Raw genomic sequence first — 21,943 nt, 5'->3', positions numbered from 1 at the left:
GTCTGGAAACGATGTGACCTTTAAGCAGCCTTTCGAAGCACTTCATCATAACCGGAGTCAGTGCAACAGGCCGGTAATCATTAAATGAGGTGATTTGAGGTTTCTTCGGCACCGGAATGATGGAGGCAGTCTTAAAGCACGCCGGCACTGTGGCTTGGCCCAGCGAGGTGTTAAAAATGTCTGTGATGACCCCAGCCAGATGACTTGCACATTCCCTGAACACACGCCCAGGAATGTTGTCGGGGCCAGGGGCCTTACAGGGGTTGACTCTCCTCAGGGTCTTCAACACATCGGCGGAGTCAAGGCAGAGTACCTCCTCTTCCTGATGGGGGACAGTTTTAACTGCTGGAGTGCCGTTTAGTGCCTCGAACCTCCCAAAGAAGTTATTTAGACCATTTAGAAAGTCAGCATCAACTACACCCACCGGGGGGGGGGAGGGTGAGTTGTAGTCTGTAATCGCCCGTATGCCTTGCCACATACTCCTGATGTTTTTGACGTCGTGGAAACGATCCTGAAATTTTCGACTGCGGTCTCGCTTCGCTATCCTGATGGCACGGTTCAAGTTGGCTCTCGCTGTCCTCAGTGTCTCCTTGTCGCCAGACTTGAAGGCAGAGTTCCGCGCTCGTAGCGTTTGACGTACCTCCTCAGTCATCCAGGGTCGTTGGTTGCCCCGGGTGATGATATTCTTAGTGGTGCTGACGTCCTCGGTGCATTTGTTGATGTAGGCTGACACAGTCATGGCACACGCATGTCTAATCTACATCGGGAAAACTGGGAGGGAGGGAGGCAGGCAGGGAGGCAGGCAGGGAGGCAGGCAGGGAGGCAGGCAGTGTCTGTCTGTTGAGGTTTTCACCTTGTTCTTCTCCTGCTGAAGTTCTAACTGGACGTCCATCAGTTTGGTTCTCAGCTCGTCATTGGCGGCCTGAAGGGCGTCCGTTCGCTCCGCCTTGGCCCGCCCTGCCGGAGCTCGTTTGGACATCTCTTACTCGAGTCTCGCCCGGTCGTCAGTCAGAGATCACAACATTTGTACCTGGAGAGCACAAACGCAGCGCTGTTTTCCACTGGCTTCGAACTCAACTTCAATCGGTACCGTAACTTACAACATCATAAACATAGAACTAGCTTGACTTAGTCATTGAATAAATGCATTTGGTTCTTCAAAACTGCATCACGCAACATAGCGTGACCGAGACGGCCGTTATCCACCTGCGTGAAGTTATTTGGTGAAATGAATGAGATGTTTAAGACACCATCGTTCTGTCTCTATGTAGATGAAGGTAAATAATCGATTGCTGAAGGTCCAAAGGTGTTGTGATAAACAAATAAACATATTAGTGATTAGTGACATATTTGTGATAAACATATTAGGCAGGATAATCACATATGTTAACGTGACTGCCCACACTGTATTTATTTATGGTTATTTGTTAAATCGAGTACTGTTAGACATGAAATAGGAAGTGTTTAACATAAATGGAAGACGAAAGGGGTACTCACCATTGTAGCTCCTGCTGGTCAATGATACGAGCCTCTTCTTGCAGTGGAAAACATACAGCCAACAAACACCGTGGAACCTAAAGGAATGAAATTAAACATTAACATTTAGCCTCAACCAACATTCACAGATACAACGCAACGCAAACTACACAAACGTAAATCTTTTTAAACACAATGAGTTGTACTTACCGTGTACGCTCTAGACGGTCCACTTGCAAGCGGAAAATAAAGATATTTCTGTTGATAATCGTCGTGTTTGTATCCGGTGTCTCGCTCAAGGCCATTGCGCCCACAGATTTGAATTTTGGCGAGAGTTCAGCCTATTGACGTCATTTCCGCGGTGTAATACCCGCATATCTGAAACGGCAAAGTTAAGAGTAGAGTTAAATAAAGTTTTTAGTCAACGCAATAATTTACAACCGTTGACCAGTCGAAATAATCGTCGAAATTTGGCGTCTGTGGCTGGAAGCAGACGCCGAGTTCGACATTCCTCCCAAACGCCACACTCCCTCGCTTTTCAGGGCTAAAAAAAAACAGTTGTAATTACCTTGTACGCTCTAGACGGTCAAGTTGCAAGCTGAAAACAAAAATATTTGCCTTGTTAGTCATCGTGTTACTAACAGCTGTGTCTTGTTTGCCAGAACTGCCGCTTTCCTACTTCCTGTTGCAAGCCACGCCCACGGATTATAATTTTGCCGTGAGTTCCGCCTATTGACGTCATGTCCGCGTCACATGACTGCGACGTAATATTATCTAAAACTGTTTGTGCGGTATTGTGTTGTTCTGTGCGGTATTGTGTTATTCTGTGCGGCGTCGTGTTGTTCTGTGCGGCGTCGTGTTGTTCAGTGCGACGTCGTGTTGTTCAGTGCGGCATGGTGTTGTTCAGTGCGGCATGGTGTTGTTCAGTGCGGCATGGTGTTGTTCAGTGCGGCATAATGTTGTTCAGTGCGGCATAATGTTGTTCAGTGCGGCATGGTGTTGTTCAGTGCGGCATGGTGTTGTTCAGTGCGGCATGGTGTTGTTCAGTGCGGCATAATGTTGTTCAGTGCGCCATAATGTTGTTCAGTGCGGCATGGTGTTGTTCAGTGCGGGATGGTGTTGTTCAGTGCAGGATGGTGTTGTTCAGTGCGGCATGGTGTTGTTCAATGCGGCATGGTGTTGTTCAGTGCGGGATGGTGTTGTTCAGTGCGGCATGGTGTTGTTCAATGCGGCATGGTGTTGTTCAGTGCGGGATGGTGTTGTTCAGTGCAGGATGGTGTTGTTCAGTGCGGCATGGTGTTGTTCAGTGCGGAATGGTGTTGTTCAGTGCGGCATGGTGTTGTTCAGTGCGGCATGGTGTTGTTCAGTGCAGGATGGTGTTGTTCAATGCGGGATCGTGTTGTTCAGTGCGGCATGGTGTTGTTCAGTGCGGCATGGTGTTGTTCAGTGCGGCATAATGTTGTTCAGTGCGGCATGGTGTTGTTCAGTGCGGCATGGTGTTGTTCAGTGCGGCATGGTGTTGTTCAGTGCGGCATAATGTTGTCCAGTGCGCCATAATGTTGTTCAGTGCGGCATGGTGTTGTGGTGTTGTTTAGTGCGGGATGGTGTTGTTTAGTGCAGGATGGTGTTGTTCAGTGCGGCATGGTGTTGTTCAATGCGGCATGGTGTTGTTCAGTGCGGGATGGTGTTGTTCAGTGCGGCATGGTGTTGTTCAGTGCGGCATAATGTTGTTCAGTGCGGCATGGTGTTGTTCAGTGCGGCATGGTGTTGTTCAGTGCGGCATGGTGTTGTTCAGTGCGGCATGGTGTTGTTCAGTGCGGAATGGTGTTGTTCAGTGCGGCATGGTGTTGTTCAGTGCGGGATGGTGTTGTTCAATGCGGGATCGTGTTGTTCAGTGCGGGGTGGTGTTGTTCAGTGCAGGATGGTGTTGTTCAGTGCAGGATGGTGTTGTTCAGTGCGGCATGGTGTTGTTCAATGCAGGATCGTGTTGTTCAGTGCAGCATAATGTTGTTCAGTGCAGCATGGTGTTGTTCAGTGCGGCATGGTGTTGTTCAATGCGGCATGGTGTTGTTCAGTGCGGGATGGTGTTGTTCAGTGCGGCATGGTGTTTTTCAGTGCGGCATAATGTTGTTCAGTGCGGCATGGTGTTGTTCAGTGCGGCATGGTGTTGTTCAGTGCAGGATGGTGTTGTTCAGTGCGGCATGGTGTTGTTCAATGCAGGATCGTGTTGTTCAGTGCAGCATAATGTTGTTCAGTGCAGCATGGTGTTGTTCAGTGCGGCATGGTGTTGTTCAATGCGGCATGGTGTTGTTCACTGCGGGATGGTGTTGTTCAATGCGGGATCGTGTTGTTCAGTGCGGCATAATGTTGTTCAGTGCAGCATGGTGTTGTTCAGTGCGGCATGGTGTTGTTCAGTGCGACATAATGTTGTTTAGTGCGGCATAATGTTGTTCAGTGCGGCATAATGTTGTTCAGTGCGGCATGGTGTTGTTCAGTGCGGCATGGTGTTGTTCAGTGCGGCATGGTGTTGTTCAGTGCAGGATGGTGTTGTTCAGTGCGGCATGGTGTTGTTTAATGCGGCATGGTGTTGTTCAGTGCGGGATGGTGTTGTTCAGTGCGACGTCGTGTTGTTCAGTGCGGCATGGTGTTGTTCAGTGCGGCATAATGTTGTTCAGTGCGGCATGGTGTTGTTCAGTGCGGCATGGTGTTGTTCAGTGCGGCATGGTGTTGTTCAGTGCGGCATGGTGTTGTTCAGTGCGGCATAATGTTGTCCAGTGCGCCATAATGTTGTTCAGTGCGGCATGGTGTTGTTTAGTGCGGGATGGTGTTGTTCAGTGCAGGATGGTGTTGTTCAGTGCGGCATGGTGTTGTTCAATGCGGCATGGTGTTGTTCAGTGCGGGATGGTGTTGTTCAGTGCGGCATGGTGTTGTTCAGTGCGGCATAATGTTGTTCAGTGCGGCATGGTGTTGTTCAGTGCGGCATGGTGTTGTTCAGTGCGGCATGGTGTTGTTCAGTGTCGCATGGTGTTGTTCAGTGCGGAATGGTGTTGTTCAGTGCGGCATGGTGTTGTTCAGTGCGGGATGGTGTTCAATGCGGGATCGTGTTGTTCAGTGCGGGGTGGTGTTGTTCAGTGCAGGATGGTGTTGTTCAGTGCAGGATGGTGTTGTTCAGTGCGGCATGGTGTTGTTCAATGCAGGATCGTGTTGTTCAGTGCAGCATAATGTTGTTCAGTGCAGCATGGTGTTGTTCAGTGCGGCATGGTGTTGTTCAATGCGGCATGGTGTTGTTCAGTGCGGGATGGTGTTGTTCAGTGCGGCATGGTGTTTTTCAGTGCGGCATAATGTTGTTCAGTGCGGCATGGTGTTGTTCAGTGCGGCATGGTGTTGTTCAGTGCGACATAATGTTGTTCAGTGCGGCATAATGTTGTTCAGTGCGGCATGGTGTTGTTCAGTGCGGCATGGTGTTGTTCAGTGCGGCATGGTGTTGTTCAGTGCGGCATGGTGTTGTTCAGTGCAGGATGGTGTTGTTCAGTGCAGGATGGTGTTGTTCAATGCGGCATGGTGTTGTTCAGTGCGGGATGGTGTTGTTCAGTGCAGGATGGTGTTGTTCAGTGCGGCATGGTGTTGTTCAATGCGGAATGGTGTTGTTCAGTGCGGCATGGTGTTGTTCAGTGCGGCATGGTGTTGTTCAGTGCAGGATGGTGTTGTTCAATGCGGGATGGTGTTGTTCAGTGCGGGATGGTGTTGTTCAGTGCAGGATGGTGTTGTTCAGTGCGGCATGGTGTTGTTCAATGCGGCATGGTGTTGTTCAGTGCAGGATGGTGTTGTTCAGTGCGGCATGGTGTTGTTCAATGCGGCATGGTGTTGTTCAATGCGGCATGGTGTTGTTCAGTGCGGCATGGTGTTGTTCAGTGCGGCATGGTGTTGTTCAGTGCAGCGTAATGTTGTTCAGTGCGGCATGGTGTTGTTCAGTGCGGAATGGTGTTGTTCAGTGCGGCATGGTGTTGTTCAGTGCAGGATGGTGTTGTTCAGTGCGGCATGGTGTTGCTCAGTGCGGCATGGTGTTGTTCAGTGCGGGATGGTGTTGTTCATTGCGGCATGGTGTTGTTCAGTGCGGCATGGTGTTGTTCAGTGCGGCATGGTGTTCTTCAGTGCGGCATAATGTTGTTCAGTGCGCCATAATGTTGTTCAGTGCGGCATGGTGTTGTTCAGTGCGGGATGGTGTTGTTCAGTGCAGGATGGTGTTGTTCAGTGCGGCATGGTGTTGTTCAGTGCGGCATAATGTTGTTCAGTGCGGCATAATGTTGTTCAGTGCGGCATAATGTTGTTCAGTGCGGCATAATGTTGTTCAGTGCGGGATGGTGTTGTTCATTGCGGCATGGTGTTGTTCAGTGCGGCATGGTGTTGTTCAGTGCGGGATGGTGTTGTTCAGTGCAGGATGGTGTTGTTCAGTGCGGCATGGTGTTGTTCAGTGCGGCATGGTGTTGTTCATTTCGGCATAATGTTGTTCAGTGCGGCATAATGTTGTTTAGTGCGGCATGGTGTTGTTCAGTGCGGGATGGTGTTGTTCAGTGCGTTATAATGTTGTTCAGTGCGGCATGGTGTTGTTCAGTGCGGCATGGTGTTGTTCAGTGCGGCATGGTGTTGTTCAGTGCGGCATAATGTTGTTCAGTGCGGCATAATGTTGTTCAGTGCGGCATGGTGTTGTTCAGTGCGGGATGGTGTTGTTCAGTGCGGGATGGTGTTGTTCAGTGCGGCATGGTGTTCAATGCGGAATGGTGTTGTTCAGTGCAGGATGGTGTTGTTCAGTGCGGCATGGTGTTGTTCAGTGCGGCATAATGTTGTTCAGTGCGGCATGGTGTTGTTCAGTGCGGCATGGTGTTGTTCAGTGCGGCATGGTGTTGTTCAGTGCGGCATAATGTTGTTCAGTGCGGCATGGTGTTGTTCAGTGCGGCATGGTGTTGTTCAGTGCGGCATAATGTTCAGTGCGGCATAATGTTGTTCAGTGCGGCATGGTGTTGTTCAGTGCGGGATGGTGTTGTTCAGTGCAGGATGGTGTTGTTCAGTGCGGCATGGTGTTCAGTGCGGGATGGTGTCTTTCAGTGCGGCATGGTGTCGTTCAGTGCGGCATGGTGTCTTTCAGTGCGGCATGGTGTCGTTCAGTGAGGCATGGTGTTGTTCAGTGCGGCATGGTGTTGTTTAGTGCGGCATGGTGTTGTTCAGTGCGGGATGGTGTTGTTCAGTGTGGCATGGTGTTCAGTGCGGCATGGTGTTGTTCAGTGCGGTATCGTGTTGTTCAGTGCGGTATCGTGTTTCTCAGTGCGGTATCGTGTTGTTCAGTGCAGTATCGTTGTGTTGTTCGTATTGTGTTTAACACTTAGCCTCTAACACTTAGCCTCTAACACTTAGCCTCTAGCATCTAGAAGGTAAATAAATAGGAAGGAAGGACTCACCGGTGACGTCTTCGCCCACGTCCAAGCGTTGTACTTTGTATTTTCATCCTTCTGACAGTGGAAAACATAGCCAACAAACACCGTGGAACCTAAACGAATGAAAGAAAACTATCATTTGGCCACAACCAACATTCACAGATACAACACAATGTGACGTGCGGGGTTGAGGTTAAAGGTTGAGTGAAGGGCCCTCGTTTTAAACTACTTTTTTGAAAAGGATTGGGAACAAGTAAGACGTATTTAATTTATTTAATGGGAAGTAGTAAGAGCTATTGAATTTAATCTATGTATTATATTCTATTGTATTGTATTCTGTTGTATTCTTTTGGATTGTATTCACACTAACCCCACTAAAACTTCAGCCCACAAAAACTCGCCTCTGGCGCCTAGCCTCTGGCACTTAGCCTCTAACACTTAGCCTTTAACACTTAGCCTTTAACACTTAGCCTTTAACACTTAGCCTAGAAGGTGAATAAATAGGGTTAAAGGTTGAGTGAAGGGACCTCGTTTTAAACTACTTTTTTGTAAAGGAGTGGGAACAAGTAAGACGTATTTAATTTATTTAATGGGAAGTAGTAAGACTTATTAAATTTATTTAATCTACTTTTCTTCCCAGGCAAAATTTGATGTGCTGCAATTCCAAATTTCCAAAGTGAATGAAGGAATGAAGTCCTTTAAATTATGATTTTGTATAAATACTAGGCATTAACACAAAATCGACGGCACAAAATGGGCAGACTTTACTTGTTTGAAAAGGACTGGTTACAAGACAGACTTTTTTAATTTATTTAATGGGAAGAAGACTTATTTAGTTTAATTGATCTATTTTTGTTCCCTGGCAAAATTCGATTTGCTGCAATTCCAAATTTCCAAAGTGAATGAAGGAAAGAAGTCGTTTAAATTATGATTTTGTTTAAATACTAGGCATAGACACAAAATCTACGGCACAAAATGGGCAGACTTTACTTGTTTGAAGAGGACTGGTTACAAGACAGACTTTTCTGATTTATTTAATGGGAAGAAGACTTATTTAGTTTATTTAATCTATTTTTGTTCCCTGGCAAAATTGGATTTGCTGAAATTGTATTTTGCCAAATCTTGCCTTGAGACCTGATAGGAAGTATTAAACGCTTAGTTAAATCAATACAAGTTGGTAATAAGAGCGAGTAATGTTGGTTGAACCGATGAATGAAGGTTGAAAGCAATTTAAATTATGACTTTGTATAAATACTAGATATTAACAGAACATCTACTGCGCGAAATGGGCAGAGTTTACTTGTTTGAGAAGGAGTGGCTTATTCAAAACTAAGATTTATTTAATCTGTTTGTTCCCAGGCAAAATTGGATGTGATGCAATTCCAAATTTCACCACATGATGGTGCCCAATTTTGACTTCATAGGACATATTAAACACTTAGCTTGTTATTATGTTCAAGGTAATCAGATTTGTTTATTATTCTAATGGCCTCTTCAAAACTATTCTGGATTACTACTTTGGATCTATTCTACATTACTTGGCAACAACATACTCTGTAACAGATTAGGCAGTATAATCATATCTGTTAACTTGAGAGTGCCCACACTCAATCTACTTATCGTGATGTGTTAAATCAATTACTGTTAGACATTATTTGTCTGATAATCTACCAAATCTTTGAATTGAAGAATTTGTGATTTAATTAATAGCTTGTTGTTATGTTAAGGGTAATCAGACTTGTATATAATTCTAATGGCCTTCTTTTGAAAACTATTCTGAATTACAACTTTGGATCTTATATTACTTTGCAACAATCTACTCCGTGACAGATTAGGCAGTATAATCACATATGTTAACTTCAGTGCCCACACTGTATTTATTTATGGTTATTTGTTAAATCAAGTACTGTTAGACATGAAATAGGAAGTGTTTAACATAAATGTTATGGCTACTCACCATTGTAGCTCGCTCCTGGTCAATGATACGAGCCTCTTCTTGCAGTGGAAAACTTGCAGCCAACAAACACCGTGGAACCTAAAGGAATGAAATTAAACATTAACATTTCGCCTCGACCAATTTTCACACGTACAACGCAACGCGGCTACACTTCTGCTATTACAAACGTAAATCTCCTTAAACACAATGAGTGTTACTTACCGTGTACGCTCTAGACGGTCCAGTTGCAAGCAGAAAATAAAGATATTTCTGTTGATAATCGTCGCTGCTCAGTGGCTCACGGCCATCGCGCCAACAGATTTGAATTTTGGCGGAGGTTCGGGCAATTACGTCATATCCACGGCACATGACTGCGACGTAATACCCGCTTATCTGAAACGGCAGTTAAAAGTAGAGTTACATCAAGTTTTCTTGGAACCTAAACGAATGAAAGAAAACTATCATTTGGCCACAACCAACATTCACAGATACAACACAACGTGCGGGGTTGGGGTTAAAGATTGAGTGAAGGGCCCTCGTTTTAAACTACTGTTTTGAAAAGGAGTGGGAACAAGTAAGACGTATTTAATTTATTTAATGGGAAGTAGTAAGACTTATTAAATTTATTTAATCTACTTTTCTTCCCAGGCAAAATTTGATGTGCTGCAATTCCAAATTTCCAAAGTGAATGAAGGAATGAAGTCCTTTAAATTATGATTTTGTATAAATACTAGGCATTAACACAAAATCGACGGCACAAAATGGGCAGACTTTACTTGTTTGAAAAGGACTGGTTACAAGACAGACTTTTTTAATTTATTTAATGGGAAGAAGACTTATTTAGTTTAATTGATCTATTTTTGTTCCCTGCCAAAATTCGATTTGCTGCAATTCCAAATTTCCAAAGTGAATGAAGGAAAGAAGTCGTTTAAATTATGATTTTGTTTAAATACTAGGCATAGACACAAAATCTACGGCACAAAATGGGCAGACTTTACTTGTTTGAAGAGGACTGGTTACAAGACAGACTTTTCTGATTTATTTAATGGGAAGAGGACTTATTTAGTTTATTTAATCTATTTTTGTTCCCTGGCAAAATTGGATTTGCTGAAATTGTATTTTGCCAAATCTCGATTTGAGACCTGATAGGAAGTATTAAACGCTTAGTTAAATCAATACAAGTTGGTAATAAGAGCGAGTAATGTTGGTTGAACCGATGAATGAAGGTTGAAAGCAATTTAAATTATGACTTTGTATAAATACTAGATATTAACAGAACATCTACTGCGCAAAATGGGCAGAGTTTACTTGTTTGAGAAGGAGTGGCTTATTCAAAACTAAGATTTATGTAATCTGTTTGTTCCCAGGCAAAATTGGATGTGATGCAATTCCAAATTTCACCACATGATGGTGCCCAATTTTGACTTCATAGGACATATTAAACACTTAGCTTGTTATTATGTTCAAGGTAATCAGATTTGTTTATCATTCTAATGGCCTCTTCAAAACTATTCTGGATTACTACTTTGGATCTATTCTACATTACTTGGCAACAACATACTCTGTAACAGATTAGGCAGTATAATCACATATGTTAACTTGAGAGTGCCCACACTCAATCTACTTATCGTGATGTGTTAAATCAATTACTGTTAGACATTATTTGTCTGATAATCTACCAAATCTTTGAATTGAAGAATTTGTGATTTAATTAATAGCTTGTTCAGGGTAATCAGACTTGTATATAATTCTAATGGCCTTCTTTTGAAAACTATTCTGAATTACAACTTTGGATCTTATATTACTTTGCAACAATCTACTCCGTGACAGATTAGGCAGTATAATCACATATGTTAACTTCAGTGCCCACACTGTATTTATTTATGGTTATTTGTTAAATCAAGTACTGTTAGACATGAAATAGGAAGTGTTTAACATAAATGTTATGGCTACTCACCATTGTAGCTCGCTCCTGGTCAATGATACGAGCCTCTTCTTGCAGTGGAAAACTTGCAGCCAACAAACACCGTGGAACCTAAAGGAATGAAATTAAACATTAACATTTCGCCTCGACCAATTTTCACACGTACAACGCAACGCGGCTACACTTCTGCTATTACAAACGTAAATCTCCTTAAACACAATGAGTGTTACTTACCGTGTACGCTCTAGACGGTCCAGTTGCAAGCAGAAAATAAAGATATTTCTGTTGATAATCGTCGCTGCTCAGTGGCTCACGGCCATCGCGCCAACAGATTTGAATTTTGGCGGAGGTTCGGGCAATTACGTCATATCCGCGGCATTTGACTGCGACGTAATACCCGCTTATCTGAAACGGCAGTTAAAAGTAGAGTTACATCAAGTTTTCTTGGAACCTAAACGAATGAAAGAAAACTATCATTTGGCCACAACCAACATTCACAGATACAACACAACGTGCGGGGTTGAGGTTAAAGATTGAGTGAAGGGCCCTCGTTTTAAACTACTGTTTTGAAAAGGAGTGGGAACAAGTAAGACGTATTTAATTTATTTAATGGGAAGTAGTAAGACTTATTAAATTTATTTAATCTACTTTTCTTCCCAGGCAAAATTTGATGTGCTGCAATTCCAAATTTCCAAAGTGAATGAAGGAATGAAGTCCTTTAAATTATGATTTTGTATAAATACTAGGCATTAACACAAAATCGACGGCACAAAATGGGCAGACTTTACTTGTTTGAAAAGGACTGGTTACAAGACAGACTTTTTTAATTTATTTAATGGGAAGAAGACTTATTTAGTTTAATTGATCTATTTTTGTTCCCTGCCAAAATTCGAATTGCTGCAATTCCAAATTTCCAAAGTGAATGAAGGAAAGAAGTCGTTTAAATTATGATTTTGTTTAAATACTAGGCATAGACACAAAATCTACGGCACAAAATGGGCAGACTTTACTTGTTTGAAGAGGACTGGTTACAAGACAGACTTTTCTGATTTATTTAATGGGAAGAGGACTTATTTAGTTTATTTAATCTATTTTTGTTCCCTGGCAAAATTGGATTTGCTGAAATTGTATTTTGCCAAATCTCGATTTGAGACCTGATAGGAAGTATTAAACGCTTAGTTAAATCAATACAAGTTGGTAATAAGAGCGAGTAATGTTGGTTGAACCGATGAATGAAGGTTGAAAGCAATTTAAATTATGACTTTGTATAAATACTAGATATTAACAGAACATCTACTGCGCAAAATGGGCAGAGTTTACTTGTTTGAGAAGGAGTGGCTTATTCAAAACTAAGATTTATGTAATCTGTTTGTTCCCAGGCAAAATTGGATGTGATGCAATTCCAAATTTCACCACATGATGGTGCCCAATTTTGACTTCATAGGACATATTAAACACTTAGCTTGTTATTATGTTCAAGGTAATCAGATTTGTTTATCATTCTAATGGCCTCTTCAAAACTATTCTGGATTACTACTTTGGATCTATTCTACATTACTTGGCAACAACATACTCTGTAACAGATTAGGCAGTATAATCACATATGTTAACTTGAGAGTGCCCACACTCAATCTACTTATCGTGATGTGTTAAATCAATTACTGTTAGACATTATTTGTCTGATAATCTACCAAATCTTTGAATTGAAGAATTTGTGATTTAATTAATAGCTTGTTCAGGGTAATCAGACTTGTATATAATTCTAATGGCCTTCTTTTGAAAACTATTCTGAATTACAACTTTGGATCTTATATTACTTTGCAACAATCTACTCGGTGACAGATTAGGCAGTATAATCACATATGTTAACTTCAGTGCCCACACTGTATTTATTTATGGTTATTTGTTAAATCAAGTACTGTTAGACATGAAATAGGAAGTGTTTAACATAAATGTTATGGCTACTCACCATTGTAGCTCGCTCCTGGTCAATGATATGAGCCTCTTCTTGCAGTGGAAAACTTGCAGCCAACAAACACCGTGGAACCTAAAGGAATGAAATTAAACATTAACATTTCGCCCGGACCAACATTCACACGTACAACGCAACGCGGCTACACTTCTGCTATTACAAACGTAAATCTCCTTAAACACAACGAGTGTTACTTACCGTGTACGCTCTAGGCAAAATTGGATGTGATGCAATTCCAAATCTATCTGAAACGGCAGTTAAAAGTAGAGTTACATCAAGTTTTCTTTTTTAATCAACACAATCATTTACAACCGTTGACCAGAAAGAATCGTCGAAATTCGACGTCCCCCACAAACGCCACGCTCACTCGCTTTTCAGGGCAACAAAAGTACTTCTTTTTAAAAACGATGAGTTGTACTTACCGTGTACGCTCTGGACGGTCCAGTTGCAAGCAGAAAATAAAAATATTTCTCTTGTTAGTCGTATGTTACCATCCGCTGTGTCTTTGTCAACATCGCCGCCATTTTCCTACTTCCTGCTGCGAGCCACGCCCACGGATTTAAATTTGGGCGGAAGCTCTTTCCATTGGCGTCGTTTTCGCGTATAGCAAATCCGATTGGTTGGGAAGGGGGCACGGTTATGCAGCCGAGGGGTCCTGTGATCGGTGGGATGTAAAGTAGGCGTCGACGTCACGTCCGCGTCACGTGACCACGACGTGGCAGACGTCAAATAGCAACCGCTGTTTTGTTTAGTAGACTTACAGTTGTTATGCATTGACATAATGGCGCACACACCAAATAGATTTAAATAAATTAAATAATTCTTCTGCCCACTCTCTTTTAAACAAGTTAACTCTCCCCGCGGATTTGAATTCCGGCGAAAGTTACGCCCATCGACGTCACGTATGTCACGTGACCACGACGTGGCAGATGTCATATAGCAACCGCTGTTTTGTTTAGTAGATTTACAGTTGTTATGCATTGGCATAATGGTGTGCACTCAAAATAGATTTAAATAAATTAAATATTTCTTCTGCCTACTCCCTTTTAAACAAGTTAACTCTGCCCACGTCCATTGACGTCTTGTCTGCGTCACGTGACCACGACGTAGCGACGTCATATAGTAACCGCTGTTTTGACCAGTAGACTTAGTTATTATGCGTTGACATAATGGCGCACTGGTTAGCATAGCCACCTCTTAAGCATGATGATGCGGGTTCGACGCCTGATCAATGTTAGCATGGAGTGAGCTGAAGTGCATGGCGCTGAAGATTTGAATCTTTGAAATGCGCTGAGGTCTGACATATCAGGCAGAATGGTTTGCCATCACGTTCAACAAAAAATAGAAACTTTCCCACTCTGATTAAAACGTCCTGTGTTCATCTACGTATTTTCGTTTTGCTGTGCATCTTTTCCCTGCCATTTCGAGAGCCCAATTGACACTCATAGTTTAAAGAAATGTGTTTGCCCATCCTACTTTGTGGAATTTCACCACATGCGCTTTTGACCAAAATACCAAATTGAACTCAAGTGAAGCCAACACGCACAACCCCCCCCCCCCCCCCCCCCCCACACACACACACACACACACAAATGTTGATATGAACATAAAAGAGCCGCATGCGGTTCGGGAGTTGCGGCTTGGCCAAACCTGTACTATACAACTTTATTTGTATAAAATTTTCACAACAGCTGTCACACAAACAAAGCGGGAAAAACCGAAGACGTGCGTGTTCCGCCCACGCTGGATTTATTTGCACCTTTGAAAAGACACCGTATTGCCGCAGATGTGGCAAAGAGTACTTTTGGGCATCTGAGACGGAAGGATGTCCAAAGCATCACGTCACCTGCTCTGGTAGGCATGGTGGTGGGACGTTGAGGTCAACCGCTTTGGGGTTGGCTGACTCTTTGATCGCAGGATGCCACACACTTGAAGACAGAAGCAGAAAAGCAGAGCTAAATGCAAAATGTACTCACCGGTGACTCCAATTTTTTTCCCCCCTGAAGAAACAGCTGGACGGGTGGCCCCGGCTGGCCAGTGGGACTCTTGTTATTCTGACCCTTTTTAGTGCGCGTTTGGGGCAACAACCGTTTTTTGTGGCGCTCTCTTCTGGTTCAAAAGTGCCCTGCATGTGAATTTGCTTTTCCTGCCTTCTGATTGGATGAGCGCCGGTGTGACGCGGTGCCTCTGTCACCGTGGCGGGGGGTATACGTTGGCATCGGAGCGTCTGCCAACGTCTGAGACCGGCTGGCAGTGTATCGGAGGTGTCGAGTGCGGTGCCGCTGGAGCTCACTCACCAGCTGGTGTTAGGGCCACAGAATGAAGGCCAAGGAGAAGAATAGAAAGAGAAACAGAAACTTCTCCTCCAATTGTTTGATTTGTCTCTTCTGAGCTTCGATGAATTCTTTCAGCTCTTTGTTCCTCTAGGACGGACAAATGGAAAGTGGCATTCAAAAGCCAGTAAGCGTGCAAGTAAGTGCCGGGCTGGCTTTGGGCCCTTACCTGTTGCGCGCTGTGCAGCAGATCCATTCTCTCTTGGAGGATGCAAGCGTCGCGCTCCCTCAACTCGCACATCAGGGCTCGCTTCCATTGGTCCACGGCGCTCCTAAGCTCTTCTCTCTGATCCGCCGTCAGCACGTCATTCACGCCAGCGTGGCTGGCTTTTTCGCCGTCCGTGGCGGGGCAGTCCCGCTGCGGTAGCGCCTCGTACAACATGGCCTCCAGCTCCAGGATCCTCTGGGCCGCAATCCTCGTCCATCAGTGGTCCGGCGGGAGATTTGAGGGCGGCTTACCTTATGAGCCTGGTCCATGGAACACTTCCTGAAGTCCAACTCTTCATCCAGGTAGCCCTTCTGCTTGCAGAACATATCCTAGCACAGCTCAAGGTCAGAATTGTTGGGGCACATTGCCGGAGTTCCCCTTGGCTGATGTCGCGTGTCTGTCTACCTTCTCACTTTCAATGTCCAACATCTTCTGTTGAAGTGCTGACTTGGTCACTTTGATGTATTCTAACCACTGAGGAAAGGCTGCTGTCACATAAGCAGAATGCGAGAGCGTGCGTGGACGTGCGCGTTACCTTCTCGGCTAGGGTGAGAAGGGTCCTGGCGTGAATCACGACCACCTGCTCCTCGTTGGTGAGATTCTGCAAGAGCCCAAAGGCACAGCGTCAACAAGCTTCTTTCAGCGCAAAGCCTTCCAAAAGTCACATTTGAGCCGCCGAGTCTCGTGGAGTGCGAACATAAGGAGTTCGACATACACTTACGGCGTTATAGCCCAGGATGTCCAGCTTCTTCATCAGATCACTGATGACGATGTCCGGGGGAAAGGCGCAAGGAGCAATGTAAGGTGTTCTGGGACCTCGGGTTAAGGTTAGGGTTGCGAGGGACGCCTTACGTACGCTCACGCCCTCGGCCTCGCAGTAGATCTGCAAAGGGCTGAGGCCGTCTGGGAAACGGACTTGCAGAAACTTCAAGACGGGGGAGCGCCACTCCCTCTCCTGAAAGGCAGAGGCATGCATCCGTCCGTCCGTCCGTCCGTCCGTCCGTCACATCTCTGGCCTCAACACGCTTGTGCGAGTCTTCCCACCTCCAGCTCCAGGATGCGGAACTCAAGCAGTTCGTTTTGGTCTCGGATATCCTGGATGTGCTCTTTCAGACGCGCTTCTTCCGCCTCCATCCGCCTGACCTGAAAAGACAGTCAGACCTCATCTGCGGGGCTTCCCGACAGGTGTGACGCCAAGCGACTCCGCCCAGCGCCTTTCTTTCCGTCACCTTTTCGGCCAACTGCTGATTGCTCTGACGCAGCAGCTGCTTCTCCTCCACCCACTTGACATTCTAGAAGAGACAAACGCGTGGACAGCTTTGGAATGTTGTGTCATTTTCATCCACAAATTCTTTGGTTGACTGGAAAATGACATTTGCTTTTCTCCGCATTTTCCCAGCCACGTTCGGGGGGGGGGGGGGGGGGGGGTTGGTCCAGTAATGCCAGACGGATGAGTGACTGAAGAATGTAGCTATTTTGTCTGAGAAAAAGGTGTGCTCATTGATGAGCTTACCTGTCCTTGTTGCTTCAGCGCTGACTCCAGATCTGCTACTCTGCTTTGATAGTGACCCATTTCTACCATCAGCTTTTCTCTGGTCTGAAAGGAGGAGGAGGGAGGCTCCTCCTCCTCCTTTCAGACCAGAGAACACCCGAGGCTGGGTGAGAACGGGGAGGCTGCGACCCGGCCGGGGGTTGCGGGAAGGGGCGCCACCTTGATCTCCTTCTCGGCGTCGTAGTCCCCTTTCGCTGGTCTGGGCTAGCAGAGCGTAGGCTCGTTGCAGCGCTTGATATTCTTGCGTCAGCTGGCGGTAGCGAAGCTCCGCCTCTTCATGCACACACCAATGCAACACAGCACTAGTACCAGAATCAGTCAGACCGGCGACAAAGCACCCGCGACGCAAAGACGAGTCCGATTCCAGGCTGAAGAGGAATGTTTGGTGCCAATACGCTGGCAGAAATGGCGGGCTACCTCTTCGGGTTCCGTGTCGGGGGTTCTGTCGGTGTGAAAAGACAAGGACGATCCGTCCGAGTCCACCAACACGTCTTCGTCGTAGCCGTAAAATGTTTCGATGACCTGCGGGCGCGGAAGCAAACATCTCTCTGAACAAACTGAAGCGACACCTCACGATGAATCGACGAGAGGAACGATAGCGAGAAAAAGGCCATTTCATCTTGCGCAACACCAAGCAGCCGCAAACAAACAGACTCACCTTGCAGGACCTCACGCTTTGTTCCTCCTCAGAGATTCTCGACGTCGGTATCGTAGCATCAAATCTCTCTCCTGTCGACACAAATAATCCGCCTTTGAGATTCTTTGGATGCAAAGGGAACGAACGGCTCCGGCGCAGAAACAAACGCGACTCACAATGACATTTCTGACATGAGCTCCTGTCTCCAGAGCCTGAAAAACACGTCACCGGCGATGATTGGAGGGACGCTCGTCTTTTCCAAAAGTGACAACTACAGGGTGTGTCAGGGTTTTCCAGATTATCTTTATCGTATCATTGTGTTGCTTTGACTTTGACTGCGACCTGTAATAAATAATATTATTTATCCCTTATTTATCCCTATCGCTTATCCCTTCCTACACAAAGTCGTAAAACACCCCTTGCTATGTTTTGACTAGAGGTCAAGGGCTTCCTCTATTCAATCCACTCTTACACCCACCCTGTTTCTCTTAATTAAAATGCTCGTGCAGGAGCCGAGAGTCAGACTTCATTCGTACAACGGATGGACTCTCCACCTGCAGGTGTCCAAAAGAACTTACTTGTCTCCCGTGTGGTTCTTGCAAAATAAGTTGGAGCGAGCGCAACTCTAACAGGGTGCGTTTTGCCACTAGCTGCCTACGGACAATGACGTCGCGCTCGCGGCTCATGGTTGACGGGCTGAGCAGCCGGGCAAGTCCGTCGTTTTCAGCGCACAGCGAGTGGCAAAGGCGCTGACAAAACGGGAGCTTTGAGCTGCTGAAAACGGCAAAACAAGTCTAAAGCGTGTTCAAACGCGTGCGCACAATGCTCCTGCTTGAAAGGTCGGAATTTAAGGGGCCAATTTTTTGGATGGCGGCCGCCGGCCAAGCTTTGGACGGAAAAGGTTTCCTGGCGACAGCGAGCGAGCGCGGCGCTGCCGTACGTGCACCGAGTCGCCTGCCTGAAGACCTTGGACAAGTCGTCGATGATGTGCCGCTGCTCCACAACTTGAAGGAACTCCATTTCACCGTCCTGCTGGCCGCAACCGCGGTCCAGGTCATTGAGCGAACTAGGCCTTCTCTGTGGAACACAAATGCAGTGGACTCTGTTGGCACGCCGCCGTTGTCCGCGTCGACTTACCAAGCTTGCCATCTCCTCGTTCTCCTGGGTGACAAAGCGCACTTTGTTTTCAAGGCGACACAGCACCAGCGAGAGTTCTTCATTCTTCCTGCTCAGGCGTTTGTTTTTGTACAGGAGTGGCAGAAACTGGCTTTCTGTTTCTCTCAGTCGCTTTAGCTGCAAGCATGAAGTGCGGGATGTGAAAGACGCACAACACGCGGGCCAGAACGTATCCATTCCTTTTGCATCGGTTTGAACGGAATCGTGGCTTTGGCTCCCAATAAAAGACATCTACCAGGCAACCGACTCGCCGCGCCGCTCAACTAATAAGCAAGCGCAATGGGTGCCTCGCTGGATGGCGCGCATCAAACGTAGCGCAAACCTTCAAGCGTGCCGTCAATAAATTACCAGTTCATTGCGCTCTTCAGAAAGCAGGGCGTTTCGATCCTCCAGTTTCCTGATGACTGCGCTGAGCTCAGCGATTTTCAGATGAAACCGTCGCGTGTCCCGATCCTCCTGAGACTGAAAACGCCCCGCAACACACACACACAAGCACTCGTTCAAAGTTCAAAACTGTTTTTGTGCTACCTTCCTCCAGCAACGAACTAAGTCATGCGTACTGCAAGTGTGTGATGAGGTGGCTTACGCAATGAAGAGGATTGCTAGTAGCGGCGTTGACCCCACTTCCAGGGTAGTTTAGGCCCGCCCTTTGGGAATCCCTCAGGGCAGCGATCTGCTGCTCGGCAGCCTGAGTCTGCAGCTGAAGGCGGTGGACGTGGCCGGCCCCAGGGCTTCATCCAAAACACTAACCGCTCTGTCTTTCAGCTTGATCTCATCCGTCTGGATGTACAAACGGGGAGCGCTCAGGCAGGCGGGCAAACTCATTTGCCAGAATTGTGACAAAAACAAAGAGAGCAACCGGCCAATTTTTTTCTTGAATCGACTAGAACACCTTTGCTGTGACAAAAGCGAAGCGAGCAACCGGACATTTTCTTCTTGTGAAATAGAATAGAATAGAATGCCTTAGGTGTCATTGCACTGCAGGTATACAACGAAATTGGGAACATAGCCACGCACCGCGCATCTGATCAGTCCTACCAGTCGGCGGATCTCCCTCTCGCAGTCTCTCTTGGTTCGGCTCAGCTCCTCCCGATGCTGGTGATGAGCCGATCGGAGCTCGGCCGCTCGGGACTGCCAGGCCTGCTGGGCCGCTGCCAGGGCTTCTTCCGCGCTCCTGGTGGAGGCGACACCGCTCGGTCTCCCGACACCGCCGCGTCTCCTCCACCTCCGCCAGCAAAGCGCCCCCCCTCCTCACCTGAGCAGACATTGCGCCACACCGGGCCGTTGAGACCGCAACGGAGCGCCGCGACGCTTACTGGGGACAAGCTACACAATACGGTAGCGGCCGCATCGAAGCCCGACGTGGCGTGCGGATAGTCAGACACGGATAGAGCGGATCACCTTGTCCATGGAGCCGTCCCTCAGGCTGAGGACCAAGGCATTCAGTCGCTGGATCTCTCCATCTTTGATTTTGATCACTCTCATCAGCTCCATTTCATGCTGCCGCAGTAATGTCTCCCTGGTAATGGCTAACTCTTTCTGCTTCTCCTCATGGAGTTTGCTTTTGAGTTCCGTCATGGCGGCGGTGGCACGGTGGTGCTCCGCCCGCAGGTCCTGACTTCTCTCTCTCTCCAGACAGCTGACCTGACATGACTTAGACTTAGACTTAGACAAACTTTATTGTCATCTTGTCTGCACATGGTGCATACAAAACGAAATTCCGTTGCATACGTCTTACAACAAAGTAGTGATATTGCAGTTGAATAGAAGTAACATACCCTATGAAAATATATATATATACATATATACTATATATATATATATATATATATATATATATATATTAAAAATAAGTATAAAGTGCAGCAGTGATAATTATGCAATAGTGCAAGTAGGCAAAACAGTATTCAAGAGTGTGCAGAGGAATGCTAAACCATGTATTAAACTTCTATTTAAAGGGTTTATACAAGTTCAGTAAAGTTGGTAGTGCGAGATAGTGCAAGATAGAGGTCCGTAGTGTCATAAAGTACAGTTCTGTGAATGTGTGATGCAGAGTTCAGTTTAGAGCTCAACAGTTCTAGTGTTCAACAGTCTGATGACAGCAGGGAAAAAGCTGTTGCAGAACCTGGTGGACCTGCAGCGGATGCTGCAAACCTCTTCCCAGAGGGCAGCAGGGAGAACAGTCCATGGTGGGGGTGTGATGGGTCATTGATGATGTTACGGGCACGGGACATGCAGCGCTGAGATGAAATGTCCTGAATGGAGGGAAGAGGAGCCCCTATGATCCTCTCTGCTGTCCTCACCACTCTCCTCACGTTCTTCCAATCGGAGGCGGTGCAGCCTCCACACCACACAGAGAGACAGCTTGTCAGAATGCTCTCTATGGTGCTCCTGTAGAACGTCCTCATGATGGGTGGGGGCAGGTGGGCTCTCCTCATCCTCCGCAGGAAGTACAAGCGCTTCTGTGCCCTCTTGACCAGTGCCGTAGTGTTCATAGTCCAGGTGAGGTCTTCTGTGATGTGGACCCCCAGGAATTTGGTGGTGCTGACCACCTCCACAGCTGAGCTGTTGATGATCAGTGGAGCGTGGTGAGGCTGTTTTTTCCTGAAGTCGACGATGATCTCCTTCATCTTCTCCTCATTCAGGATCAGGCTGTTTTCTCTGCACCAGCCCACCAGCTGCTCCACCTCCTCTCTGTAGTCCAGGTCGTTGTTGTCTCTGATGAGCCCCACCACCGTTGTGTCGTCTGCTGACTTCACGATGTGATTGGTGGTGAACCTGAGGACGCAGTCGTGTGTCATCAGGGTGCACAGCAGGGGGCTCAGGACGCAGCCCTGAAGGGAGCCTGTGCTGAGGGTGATGACATCAGAGGTGTTCTGTCCGACCCGGACTGACTGAGGTCTGTTGGTGAGGAAGTCTAGCAGCCAGTTGCGAAGGGGGGTGTTGAAGCCCAGGTGTTCCAATTTTCCTACCAGATGCTGTGGGATGATGGTGTTAAACGCTGAGCTGAAGTCCAGGAACAGCCTCCGCACATGGGTGTTCTTCTCCTCCAGGTGAGCCAGGCTCAGGTGAAGAACGGAGGAGATGGCGTCCTGAGTGGAGCGGTTTTGCCGGTCGGCAAACTGGAACGGGTCAAATAATAGGGGGAGTCTGGAAACGATGTGACCTTTAAGCAGCCTTTCGAAGCACTTCATCATAACCGGAGTCAGTGCAACAGGCCGGTAATCATTAAATGAGGTGATTTGAGGTTTCTTCGGCACCGGAATGATGGAGGCAGTCTTAAAGCACGCCGGCACTGTG

At 46.5% G+C, this 21,943-nt stretch overlaps 1 long non-coding RNA gene across 1 annotated transcript; it reads right to left on the bottom strand.

The window, feature by feature from the left end:
- Positions 1 to 16,987: 16,987 nt before the first annotated feature.
- Positions 16,988 to 18,356, bottom strand: LOC148377810 (uncharacterized). The gene is made up of 4 exons (XR_015856412.1): positions 17,644 to 18,356; positions 17,489 to 17,559; positions 17,248 to 17,352; positions 16,988 to 17,103 (listed from the first exon to the last, which is right to left on the bottom strand). It is a non-coding gene; the product is annotated as an uncharacterized LOC148377810 (long non-coding RNA).
- Between the last annotated feature and the right edge of the window lie 3,587 nt (positions 18,357 to 21,943).

Source organism: Syngnathus floridae, unplaced genomic scaffold, assembly GCF_059516105.1.
Source record: "Syngnathus floridae isolate MCC-2025c unplaced genomic scaffold, RoL_Sflo_1.0 HiC_scaffold_86, whole genome shotgun sequence".
In the NCBI taxonomy this organism is placed as follows: Eukaryota; Metazoa; Chordata; class Actinopteri; order Syngnathiformes; family Syngnathidae; genus Syngnathus; species Syngnathus floridae.
This window is presented reverse-complemented; position numbering and strand designations above follow the sequence as displayed.